We start from the raw sequence: 14,411 nt of genomic DNA on the forward strand, positions 1-14,411 counted from the left end.
CAGACCATCCCGCAAGTGAGCGTTCCGCTCCCCCAGGTGGGCACCACCTTCTCAGAGCCCTTCGTGATTCCCCCTGGGATCGGGCACTCCAAGTTCAACGACCTGGTTCAGTGCATCTGGACGATGCAGATCCAGATGCAACAGGTCCAACAGTTCCAATAATACTTCCTCTACCAACAGTATCAGCAACAGTTTCCACCATTGCAGCCGAGTTAGCAACCGGTTCCGCCTTGACACACCACTCAGCATCAGAGGCAGAATCGGAGCCCGCACAAATCCCCCCAGGATGTCCCCGATCTCCCCATTGGGGCGAGGGGACATCGTAGGTACTAGTACCTCCCAAGAGCCAGACTTCACCATGGGGCAGGACGGACGAGCAACATACTCCCCTGATCTCTCAAGGGGGGAATCCGGGAGACATGCCCGAAGTCAGCCAGCCTAATAGAAGCAACCAACCACAACATTCTTGACTTGAGAACAACAGGTGACAGAGAGAAGATCATCAAGTTGGAGCCCGAGGCGCAAACTCGAGGCAAGCCCCCTCCGCGCCTCACCATGACCAGCGTACGCTTCACACTAGGAGGAGTCAGCGAGAAGGAACCCCAATCCACCTTGCGACAGTGTTCGGGAGCGCGAGAGAGCCAGGGTCGAGGTACCAGACCAGACTGAGGCTAGCAGCACCAATGTCGAACCTTTAAAGAAACAGCAGTGGCAGTGCCACAAGACTCACCACTCTTCGGCTAGAAACAATCCACTAGCAAAGCCTAGCCAGATAGTGGAGTGCACAAAGAAAGAGAAGAGGTAAGCTTGGTGGCAAAGAAAACTATGTCTGCTCTATTGATCCGATCACCCCCTATCACCCGAGCTCCTAGCAGCCCCAATGCCAAAGGATTTCAAGGTCCCCACGCTAGACAAGTATGATGGGTCGTTCGACCCTAATAACCACGTGGATGCCTTCCAGTCTTAGATGTACCTCGTTGAGGCTGGTGAAGCCTGCATGTGTGTGGCCTTCTCCACCACATTTAGAGGAGTAGTTCAGACCTGGTGTAGGACCTCACACCGGTCTCCATCAAGAGCTAGGCTCAGTTTGTCGACCTATTCACGGTGCACTTCAGTACCAATAAGAGGTAGACTCAATTTTTCGACCTTCTTCTCCGCCATCAGCAGGGTCAATAGCTCCTTCTTGGCTCACGCATCATTTTTCAGCTGACTGATCTCGTTGCAAGCTAAGTTGAGCTCCAAGTAGGCAGTTCGGGAGGACTCCTTGGCTTCAAGAGCTCACTTTAAGTTCACCTCAGACTGATAGGCCAAGGCATGGATCAAAGAGTTCACCTACCAAAAGAAGAAAACAAGTATAAGTACGAAGAAAAATCTAAGTATAAAACACCCAAAAAATAGAATACCTACCACCATGCAGTGTGTGGCCGCTTTGGCCCCGAGTTGAGCAACCGATAAGTCAGCCCAACGAGCTACTTCCTCGGTGAATACCGCGTCCTTGCTCTTGAGTAGGCCAAACTCTGGAGTCAAAATGCTTCGAACTGAAGTATCGCTACTCGAAGAAGTGGCGGTTGTTGGTATGGGCTGGGGCTTTGAAGACGTGGTCTCCTCAGGCACACGGAGTGGAGTGGCCTTGCCTGGGTCCTCCTCAACCAAGTTAATCATGGGAGGCCGATTGGAGACGGGTGGGTGTTCGGGGGTAGGGGTGGTGACGTCCGCGGTGGTGGTCTCGGTGTGGAGGCGAGCCTTCTTGGAGGCCCTCTTCTGGTTCTTTCCCTTTTGCATGCTCCCAAAGAGCTCGTGAGCAGGGATGTCATCCATAGCAACTACAACAAGTAATGAACAAGTTTTCTGCAAATTTAAGCATGAAATACGAAAAAGAAAATATATGTGCGTACACTAAATAGCGACCTACCCAGAGGACTCATTCCGGCTTTAACGAGCTTCTCTTCGGACAAGAAGTCCTTCAGTTGCAAGTTGAGATTGACCCAAGAGCGGATCATCACTGAAGTTTCACTATTCAGTTGGACTCCGGAATCACTAATGGTCGTCTTCCACTCTGCTGAGAATGGCCAACCCCCAGCTACGAAGACTACAAAGTACCGCCTTTTCCAAGCCGACACTTTATTGGGGAAGCCATGCAAGACTTTGTACCCCTGTCGAGGAGAAATATAGTAGCTATGCTTCTCGTCCTTAAGGACACAGGCCGTGTTCTTCTTAATAGCACAGATCGAACTAAAAACGTCAAGGTTAAGAGGTATTTTATACTCGTGGAAGAGGGAAATGATACCAACAATGGACCTGATGGAGTTCGAGTGAAGTTGGTCTATGATAACGTTAAAAAACAGAAGCACATCTACAATGATGGGATGAAGTGGGAAACGGAGTCCCACTACGAGCTGCTCCTCGTAACCAGAAATCTCGTCTGACTCGTGATCCCAAGGGTACCGACCTAAGGGAATGCTGTACACATGGTTGTTAGGGAACCGGTAGTAGGAAGCCAAGAATTGTAGCCTCTCAACAGCCATGGTGGAAGGGCCGAAGCTATCTTGTTTCCGGTTGGGACGTGAGGTACCCTGTCCAGACACCTCGTGATTTTGACCCAACGTGTCTGCCCTACCCAAAGTGGAATCCGGACCTTCAACCGAAGCACATGCCCCAGTAGGACCAAACTCCTCAACATAGGCTGAGATACCCACCTCGGCCCTAGCGGATCCATCGCTCCCATCAAGGAGACTATCTACACTATGGCTAGACATACTAGACTAAGAAGGGAAAAAGACGACAGAGCAAGGGAAGACGAACTCACCGTGAAAACTTAAGGAAGCGAGACGACCTTGGACTCGGGGGTAGCTGACACCAAGCTAGGAGATTTGAATGTGACCTCAAGGGCTTTAGACTCGCGGCTTGTGGCAAAGAAAATGGGCCCTTCAGCCTTTATTTATAACCAGTATATCCGAAAATCAACGGCCGAGATTTGCATGATCCAACGACTCCTAGGAATATTGGTTGCACGCTCCCCGATGTTGAAATCCGTTTAGCACGCGTTTTGATGTCCGCACATACCTAATACACGATCTAGGTCACTTCCTGGTTGAGCCAAATGGTCGAATAGGTCCACCCTCCATATCACCTAGACTTCATGCCAAATCCACCTGGGCTCGTCATGAACTCCCCGCACCGGGTCAGGACCCCTAGCATGAGGAGTGGGGGGAAATTGATGAGGGGTGATTTGGCATGATCTAGTAAGTAAAGGTCACGTAGACATGATCTGCCCAAAGGATGACAACTCAGCAAAAGGAGCCTAGTCAGCAGTTTTCAGAGCTCGGGTGTTCGGTCACCTCGGCACAAAGCCACCTCGGCATAAAGTCACCTCAGTGTAAAGGCACCTTGGTACCTAATCCACTTTGGGTGATGTGACACGTAATTGACTCTAGAAGCTTCCCAACGGACTCCGAACTTCATGGGATCCTTGCCGCGTAACGGTAGGCCTTATCCCCTCCCCGCCCAGGTCGGGGCAGAGACGATAGACTCCAATAACTGATACGTTACTCCCTCAACTAAAGTGGAAACGGATGTCATCCACTTAGGCCGAAGATTCCAGAACCGTTTCGTGAGACACACGGCAGCTAAACTATATAAGGGCAACAACCCCTCCAGGGCTCAGGGACACATGATTACTTGCTCACTAGTACATTTATCATTCAACTTTTCAGCTCGCAATACTAAATTAAGCATCGGAGCGACCTCACGAAGTTAGCCACCCTAGATTCTCTGAGATTCACTGTTTTCCAGACTGAACCAGCTCGCCACGTGACCAAATTCTAAATCATCCTCCAGCTAGGAGCATCCAAATTGTGCTCCATCAATAGGTAAGAACTAAAAGACCACCAAAAGAGACATTAGATAATAACTTTGTAATAGAGTAAGCAATGATATGCTTTTATTTTTTGCTTAAAAAAAATATAAATATGATTTGATTTTGGTTAAAGGTCAATGTATTAGTGTAAATATCAAGTCAGTCATGCTCATGCTATATATGCTAGGTAGCTGAATCAAGAATATGATAAAAAATACCTACAGCCAAGGCTCCACAAGAAATAACATAATAGTTAAGCAAAAATTACCAACATGCCTCTTGGATTCATGAGAACTTAGGAACCTCAATTTGGATTTTCACTTTTTTCAAGCAATAGTGATATCTTTCAACGTTTTTGGAGTTTAAGGTCATTTAATATAATAAATAAATCAGCATTATATTTTATTTTATTGAGTAAAAAAAAACTTATTGCCCAATTTATAGGCCAAGCTTTGGGCATAAGATCTAGGCCCAATGGTTGGGCTAGACTCAGCCTTGGCCCCAAATGTATTTTGCTAATAAAGAGACAAAACTTGGCCTGGCCCGTGAACAGATCTATCCCCAAGGTTTCATAGCAGTTAAACTAACTGAACTGAATCTTCAGCTCACTAGCTTAACCCTCCGAAAATGAAGCTGGATTGATTAATATGTACTTTGAATGTTTTATTATATAATTATAAAATATTATTTTATCCACTGAAAGACAAATAATAAGTCATTCAATTCACACACTTGAACCGTTAGGTTAATGCTGATTCTCCTTGTCCTATTGGTTAATTTAAACACAAACTCTTATTCTGTATCATGTTAAACCCATTGTTTCATTGTTCATATAAATTGTAAAATTATAGGGCAATTTCCTTAAACTATTAATTGACTAACTCCACCCTTACTTTTAGCTATTGTCTTAAAGTATTCTAAGTTTTTTGACATTTGTTTAAAACCTCTGTTATAGTTAATTTTCCGTCACATTTTGTTTACATGTGACATTATGTGAATGGTAATTATTTTAATATTCCTAAAATACTTTTATTGTTCACCGCCATTCTTCAAAGTTGCAACGGTGGCAATGATTTCGTTGTCGGAAACATTAAAGAAATCAGGGATGAAGCCATGAGTCTGAACTTCTCTACAACTCTCTCTCTCTTTCTTCCCGTCCCCTTCATTCTCTCTCTTTCTCTCTCTCTCTCTTCCTGTCCCCTTCGTTCTCTCTCTTTCTCTCTCTCTCTCCCCCCGTTCCTTCGTTCTCTCTCTCTCTCTCTATCCCACTTGTAGTAGTGGCAGACCTCTCCACATCTGACCTCTCTCCCTCCTTCTCTTTCTCTGTTCGTCCTAGGGGTGAGCATTCGGTTTATTTGGTTAAAAATCGATCCGAATAAATCAAATTTTTAAAAACCAAATTTTTAAAACATAAAACTGAACCGAAACTGAATTATTAAAAAACCAAAAAAATCGAAATCGAATTTTTTGGTTTGGTTTTCGGTTTTTCGATTAAAACCAAATTTTATTAATATTATATTCATACATATTATATATTATATATATTAATGTATTTATGTATATTATAATATATCTATATGTTAATGTATTTTATATATTTTAATATTTTATATAATATTATATATATTATAATATATTAAGTTTTACATATTAATAATATATATTGTATTATGTATATAATAAATGTTGATTAATTCGATTTTTTTGGTTAACCGAATTTCCAATCCTAAAAACCAAAACCAAAACCAAAATTTTTTAAAACCGAATTTACAAAACTAAAAAAAACTGAAAACCGAAAAAATCGAACCAAACAAATCAAAACCGAAAATTTTGATTCGGTTTTTCAATTTTAACCGAACAATGCTCACCCCTACTTCGTCCCCTTCGTTCTCTCTCTCTCCCCTAATTCCCTTCGTTCTTTCTCCCTCTCGCCCCTGTTTCAGATCCGACAACTAGAAGAGGCTCATAGAATAAGCCACTACACATCCTATAAACCTAGTCGATTCTCCTTAAAAGCAATAAAAAATGAAAAAAGGAAGAATTGAAAAAAAAAAAAAGATTGTTGATCATGCAATACCACTGACTGTATGGTTTCAATTGTACCGGTCACCAATCAGAATAGTGTAATCTCCATCTGGGGTCCCAAAAGGCGCAACAAAGATCACGGTGGAAAGATCAGAATTATGACACTGACCGTTTATAATATAAAGCCTCCATAACAACCTGCGGCTCTCTAGAAATTGAGCTAAGGGAAGTAGAAAAAACTCCCAATCTAATCCTTGACCTGAAATTGGCATGTCCAGTTATAATCCACAGGGATAGGATAATTTGTTCCTAGAATACCATCTTGCCAAGAATTACTACGTTGCTGAACACTTTCCCTGTCAAAAACCAACCGGCCAAGAACAAATCTTTAATGTGAAGTATCCGTCGATCTCTCTTTCTCCTTCCCGCTCTTCTTCTTCGTCTTCACCCCATTGATCTCACCTCTAAGAGCTTCTTCTTCATCTTCGGAAGTGGTGGGACAGGACGGAATAATTAATGGTAGAGAATGAGCTATGATAGCCCTTTCCAGTCCGGTCTAGGTGGAGCTCCGCCGTTGTGTTTAGATTCGCCACTGCAAGCGATGACGATTGAAATAGGGGAAGTGATATAGGTGGAGGTGGCAACTCCTCGCCGTTTTTGTTTTTTTCTTCTTCCTCTCCCTCTCTTTCCCTCAATTCAGTATATGGTTGACAAACTCTAATGCGAAACACACTCTGAGAAGTTCTGGCAACGTTCTGGTAGTACTGCACGTCTGGGGGCAGGGGAACAATCACCATCTTCTGACGGCAAAACACACAGTTCACCGGAAAAGGAATCAGACATCATCATGGGATTTGTTCCTCAGTTGGGTTTTATTTTGAAATTTGAGGAATAGCGGAGGGCAAATTAGATATTTAATTTCTTTCTGTTAGCACTTAATGCAAATTGCCCAATTAGCCAATTTCACAAACAATAAAAGTAGTTTTAAGGAAAGTGCCCAAAATTATATCATATGGATGTTCATGCTTAAAATATTGTTGGATTATTGTTAATGCAAATTGTTAATTCTTTTGCCACTTAAAAGCTTTATATTTAGCTACAAATGTATCTTTAATTGCTGATACATTTTGGTATATGCAATGCCGAAATTCATTGAAGGAAGTATGGGGCATTGCAGAAAATCAAATAATTTATTTTCAACTGCAAAATCGGAGGAATGATGTCAATATTTGCTTAAAATAATTACTTCTTTCACAATGGTTCATGGAAAAGATTTGAGGAATTTATTAGACCCCATTAAACAAATAGATTCTTAGGTGGCGTTTGATTGCACTTTTCAGATATCTAAATCTGTGAATGTTACTTTTCAGACACCACCTTTGTTTGGTGTTGCATATGAAATAGGGTCTGAAAACTTTTTTCAGATCTAAAATTTTTAGATTGAGGCTAATCACTTAACGCTTTAAGACGCGTTTCAAATGTGACCAAAAGTCAAAATTACCCTCTCTCTCTCTCTCTCCCCCCTATCTTCCCACCACCGCTGCTACAAGTTGCAGCGGCGGCTCTCTCTCCCCTTGTCTTCCCATTTATCTCTCTCTCTCTCTCTCTCTCTCGCTCTCTCTCCCTCTCCACCCTTTCTTCCCGCCACCGCCGCTGCAAGTTGCGGCGGAAACTCTCTCTCTCCCCCTGTCTTCCCAGTTCTCTCTCTCTCTCCGCCTTGTTTTCCTACCACCACTGCTGTAACTTGTAGTGGCGACTCTCTCTCTTTCTCTCTCCATATCTTCTCTCTCTCTCTCTCATGTCTTCCCACCACCACTGCTGCAACATGTAGCAACGGTGGTTCGGTGAGTAATAATAATATTTTTATTATAAATGATTTTTATTAATTATTATATGTTAATATTCTTTATTAAACATTATTTATTTGTTATTAAATTTACTTGTGTTATTTATTAATTATTAATTATTTTTATTAACTAGTAATTTTTAATTATTAAAAATTATTTTAATTTTTATTTGTGTAAATTATTAATTATTTTAATATTTTTATAGTCATTAATTTTTTTAATTTTAATCATTTCAGTTATTAATTAGTAATTATTAATTTTTTATTTTTTATTTGTATTGTTTCAATATTATTTTGAGGTTGAAATTTATTTTTTATGAGATAATGCAAATTGAACTCAACATTTCCAAATAGTATGTTCTAGGGGTAAAATAGTAAAATCAGTAAATTTCAGATGGGAAAGGGTTGATCCGACACAAACAAACTTATGGATTTAGATCTTCTAAAATGTAGAAAATCATATGTCTCTTTTCAGATTTCAGACACTTTTAATATCCTTTTAACTTTTCAGATCTGATTTTTCAGATTTATCAAATGCCACTTTAGTCACATGTACAAATATTTTAATTGATTTTAACCTTAACTCAAATGTGTACGAATCTGCCCCACAAATTACACTTTGAACATGTTAATAACTCTTATAAAGTTTACTTCGCCAAAAAAAATGCAGAAATTTCTTCATGTTTCTTCATTTTTATTTTGTTTCTTCAATACATAAAATAATTTCATACACAGTAATATTTATTTTAAAATTTCTTTCATCCAAATGGTTGCTTGAGTTAATTAAGGTGACAACTTCGAAAATCATCTGGGAGCATTGGGAAGACCTCTACCATCGAATTCACAACGTCACCCTTGTGGACAAGGCTGTTTTGAGATTAATTATTTTACTAACTAAATGCATCAATTTTACGCTTTTTTAGGCAAAATTCATTCATAAAATACTCAATTACAAAACAAACAATGCAATCGTCAAGAAAAGTGAAAAAATACAAGTCAATGAACTTACTGAGCAAAAGTGGTAATCACGAGAGAACCGGGGGACAACAATAGAGACCATTTAGCCAAAAATATCAATATATCACGTACGCATTCTATGACCAACTTAAATAGATCTCCAACCTCGCCCCCACTAGCCACTAGGTTTTGTTCTTGAGAGGGCCATTCCACCAACTTGTTAATTTTCTTATTCTTAAGCCTTTTTACATCATATAAACCGACTTGTTTTTACTTTATTGCATTTTTTCAACTTTGTTGATATATTTTCACTTTTGAGATCAGTCTTGCCTATCTAAATTGCAAGATCCAGCAGCTTAGCTAGCTAACCCACCCATCAGATTTTGAAAGTTTTAGGGTTCTACTTTAGGTTTATCCATTGACAATTCTAACTTGATCCAAATACACACCTACCCCCCACCCTCTGGAAAAAGAAAAACAAATAACTTGACCCGAATATATTCATTTTTGGTTCTTCTAAACCGATTAAGACCTAATTAAAACAAGGTTGTTCTAAACCGAATAAGACCTCCACCGACTGACTATATATGTGATTGTATATATAGTTGTGTATGTATATTAGCATATCAAAAAAAAATCCCCATTCAATACCTATGCTTCTCATGATTTATTTTTAATATTATCAAATGTATAAATTTAAAAAAATAAGAAGGTTTATTATAGATTAAAGTCTAAAAGTATAGCTGTCAATTATAATCAGGTCTTATTGGGTCAAACCGAATAGTCCCCCTATCCTGGTTTGGAATTGGTTTTGCATAATAACTTATTGGGTCATGGACCCAACCCAACTCTTTGACACCACTACTTTGAACTTTTGAAGTGCTTTAAAAAAAGCTATTCAGCCCACTTCACCTACATGGCTACCATAGCATTATGGTCAATACATACACACAACACCATAAATGTGTGGCTGTTGTGTGCAGTAGGACTGTATATGGATTGGTTCGGTTCTGTTGTATATAATTTTCTCAACCAAACTGCATTGTTCGGGTTGAAGTTTCAGCCCGTTGAAATTGACCAAATGAATATAAAAATCGACTCCTGTTATTTGAATAGTTGAGTTTGTCGATTTGGTCGGTTTAAATTCAATCGACTACAAAAACATGAGACTGTACCGACCTGTTATCTGATCAACTGACTTGAAAAATTTGAATAGCTTTAAGTTTTAGAGTTCAGATTGTACCGTTTTATTTCTTAGACAGTTAGACTTTTAAGAGTTTTCTGGTCTTTTCTATTACGTTATTAATGCTTAATATAGCTTTTGAATAAATACTGACTTTTTTTCTCGAAGCTAGGAAGGAAAATTTGGAAAATACAACTTTTATATAAATTCTAACCTTTTTTTTCGAAACTAGAGAGGAGGACAAATTGAAAAATTGAGAATTTTAAACGTTGGAAATTGAAAGATTATATTTTGTCTTTTTTAACTTATAATTGGTTCGGTTCAGATTGTTTTCGGTTTACAAATACATAAACCGAAACCAAACCGACCAATCGGATTATGTATGTTTACAAACCATAAATAAACCGATATACTTTAAAAACCGACCATATCAATTCGAATCGGACCAGTTTGGTCGGTGTAACCCTTCTGATGAACAGCCATAGTGTCCAGTTGGTAGGGTTCTTTTGGATAGGAGATATGAATGCTATTAAGGGAGGTATTATATATTGGCCCCATTTTCATTTTTAACACATGGAACACTGGTGTATTAGGTAACCAGGTTCTTCACACGCTTGTGTTCGCGGGTAGATTCCTATTCCATTTTTCATGCGAAAAAGAAAAACAAAATTGTATTTGATAAGAGGCTCAAGCGTTGGCATAATGGAGCTGGATTTTAGTGGTTTATTTTCCCCATTTTTTTCACACCAAATACTAGTATGTTCACTTGTAATTAGTTACGTAACTTGATTCACATATTGTATTCACAGGAGATTCCTCTTCCATTTTTCATACAGAAAAAAAAAAAAAAAAAAAAAAATCTCTGATGCTTAGATAATTAAACCCCTGTACTGTTGAGGCCAAAACGGAAACCTGAAAATGGTATTAAACGCACGTTCACGGTGGGACTCGAACCCACAATCTCCCGCTCCGGAGGCGAGCGCCTTATCCATTAGGCCACACGAACTCCGTTATTGCAACTACTTTAATCAAATAAATACAGACGGAGATAATTAATTGCATATATATTTTTGGTTAAGTACTTTAACTATATAGATAATTAAAATACATTAAATTGATTCAACGGGTCGGGTTTTGAACAAAATATATATATATATATATATATTTATAGTTGCTTTTGTTTTGAGAAACAAAAACATGATAAAATTATCAACAGGTCGGGTTTGGTTTGGAATAGGGTATGCCAGTTTCAAATGGATTATTAATGGTTGTATAAGATAGGCATAGAACTAAACCAATTATTAATTGAAATAATTGAACCGGACTTGATTATGGTTGGCATCTATAATTATTTTTTATAATAACAACTTAAAACTTCATTTTTGATAATATAACCTTAATAAAAATGAGGGCAAAATAGTAGATTATTTATATATTGATACAACGTGTGTTTTTAATTAAGATTATATTACCTATGAAATTTATCTTTTAGACATAAAATATAACAAAAGTTACAAGAAAAACCAAGAAACTTCTATATATTATTAATTATATAATCAGTTAATGTCTTAATTATTTAGAACAACAACAACAACGGGTTCAGACCCAATTATTAATTAGGACTCTAGAACCAAAAGGTTTAAAAGCTATATTTTTTTGAGACGATTGGTAGAAATGTGTAGAGAAAAGAAGAAAGATTGTCATATAGTGTTCATTGATCTAGAAAAGGCTTATAACTATAGCTTCTAAAGAGATAATATGATGGGTCTTGAAAAAGAAAGTGGTTCGAAATAGATATTTAGACTTAATTAAGGATATGTATGAGGGGACAACAACCAATGTTATAACACTTGTGGAAGAGACTTCAGGTTTTACAATTATAAAAAGTTTTTGACAAAGTTCAACACTTAGCCCTTATCTATTTGCGTTAATCATAAAAGAATTGATTGAACATATTCAAGAAGTTCTATATATGGTGCATGTTGTTTTATAGATGACATTGTTTTAATTGATGAAACTAATAAAGGATAAAATGCAAAATTAAGTTTATGGACAAATGCCCTAAAACAAGATATTTTAAAGTAAATAGGACTAAAAATAGAGTATATAACATGTAAATTTAGTAATAATGAGAGTATAAATCAAGATAATGCAAGATTGGAGACCAAGGGATAACTCAATGCAACCATTTCCAATACCTTGCTTTAATAATTCATAATAAGGGAAAGATTAAGGATGTCACCTAAAGAATTAGAGTAGCTTGGGCAAAATGGAGGGATGCATTTGGGCTTTTACATAGCAAGAGAGTACTACTTAAATTAAAAGGAAAATTCTATACAACAGTTGTAAGGTCAGCAATGTTATATGGAACAAGAAACAATATATTCAAAAAATGAGTGTGATAGAAATGTGAATGCTAAGATGGATGAGTGGAATATTAGAAAGAATAGGATTGAGAATGAATCCATCTATAGAAACCTAGAAGTAGCTCCAATAAGTGATCAAATGAGAGAGAGAGAGAGAGAGAGAGAAAGAGAGAGAGTAGAGTAAGATGATTTGGTCACATGCACATAAGACCACCAACTGCTTCAATTAGAAGAAGTGATTTGTTACAAATGGAAGGGGTTAGAATAGCCTCTTTTCAAGAAAAAAAAAAAAAGGGGGGGGGGGGGGGGGGGGGTTAGAAGAGATAGGGGTAAATAAAAAAGGACATGGGTAGAAGCAAGGTTCAAAGTATCGACACGTATCGGCCCGTATTGGCCGATATGCCCCTATAGTGGGTGTATTGGGGGTCTGACCGGTTCAGGGTGTGGAGGAGGCCTAAACTGTCTCCCCTTGAACCAGCTGCAAAAAAATAAAAATAAAAGAAAAGAGCACCAAAAGTTGTATCGATATTTTGAACCTTGGGCATAAGTGATAAAAAATGATTTAAGCACAAATAACTAATAGTAGATGTGGCTTTAAATAAAATGAACTAGTGGAGGGGCCCTGCTTCGCAGGGGCTAGAATGGAACCATCGACCCGTTGACCCGATCCCTGACCAAAAACCGTTGAATCGGTCAACGACCTGAGTGGTCAAACCATCAGCCCATTGACCTATTCAATGGTTTTTGGCTGTTTTTTATTTTTTTAATTGGGAACCATCAAGGCAACCGGTTCCGTTTTATCCTAATCTTGATCCCAGGCGATTGAACTGTTGACCCGTTCAATGGTTTTTGGTTGTTTTTCTATTTTTTAAATTTTTGTTGTCAAAACGGGCCATCTATTTGAACCGAACAATCAAACCGTTGACCTGAAAACCGGTGGCTAGAACGGTTCCATTTTCAAGTCATATGAGTTGCACGCTCAAATGACATAACACGTATGATACTACTTAATGGACCTCACACACTCAAATTTTTGCTTGTAATTTTTGTTGTCAGAATGGGTCGTCCATTTGAACCGGACGATCGAGCCATCAACCCAAAAACCAATGGCCAGAATGGTTTCATAATTTTTTGCTTGTAAATTTTTGTTGTCAGAATGGGCCGTTTGTTCGAACTGTATGGTCGAACCGTCAACCCAAAAACCGGTGGCCATAATGGTTCCGTTTTCGAGTCGTATGAGTCACACGCTCGAATGACATAACACGTATGGTACTACTTAAAGGACCTCACAAACTCAATTTTTTGCCTTGATTTTTGTTGTCAGAACAGACTGTCCGTTCGAACCGGATGATCGAGTCATCGACCCAAAAACTGGTGGTCAGAACGGTTCCGTAATTTTTTGCTTGTAATTTTTGTTGTCAAAATGGGTCATCTATTCGAACCGTCGGTTGTCAGAACGTTATTAACAACATTTATCAATAATAGTATGTAATTATACTATTTAATTAAATAATCATTAATGATAGTTTTAATAATATTATTTAGTTATTTTTAATATAACAATAATTGTTAAATTTATGACTAAGATTTATTAACAATATTCATTAAATTAATAATTACCAAAATTAAATTAAATTAACAATATTTATCAGTAATAGTCAGTAATTATAATATTTTATTAAATAATCAATAACAATACTTTTAATAACATTTTTAATTATTTTTAATATAACAATGATTACTAAATTTATTAAAAGTATTTATTAATAACAATATTTATAATTTTAATTTAAAGTAAAATTAAAGTAAATATCTATTTATTAACAATATTTATAATAACAGTAATTATTAATTATAATCACTAATTATATATTTATTAAATTACTGTAATAATCAGTAATTATTAAAACCGGGTTACTAAATTTATTAACAATATTTTTTAATAACAATATTTATAATTTTAATTTAAAGTAAATATCTAGTTATTAACAATATTTATAATAACAGTAATTATTAATTATAATCACTAATTATATATTCATTAAATTACTGCAATAATTAAATTATTAAATTAGTGTAATAATTACTCTCATGTATTAAATTATTAGTGTAATAATTAAATTATTAAATTAATTTAATTAGTGTAATAATTAAATTACGGTAATTTTAATACTCTCA

At 37.3% G+C, this 14,411-nt stretch overlaps 1 non-coding gene across 1 annotated transcript; it reads right to left on the bottom strand.

Annotated features, from left to right (window-relative positions):
- Nucleotides 1–10,800: 10,800 nt before the first annotated feature.
- On the bottom strand, nucleotides 10,801–10,873 carry TRNAR-CCG (transfer RNA arginine (anticodon CCG)). Its single transcript has one exon. It is a non-coding gene; the product is annotated as a tRNA-Arg (tRNA).
- Nucleotides 10,874–14,411: the final 3,538 nt, after the last annotated feature.

The sequence above is a fragment of the Nelumbo nucifera genome, chromosome 1 (genome assembly GCF_055504915.1).
Source record: "Nelumbo nucifera cultivar China Antique chromosome 1, China Antique-T2T, whole genome shotgun sequence".
In the NCBI taxonomy this organism is placed as follows: domain Eukaryota; kingdom Viridiplantae; phylum Streptophyta; class Magnoliopsida; order Proteales; family Nelumbonaceae; genus Nelumbo; species Nelumbo nucifera.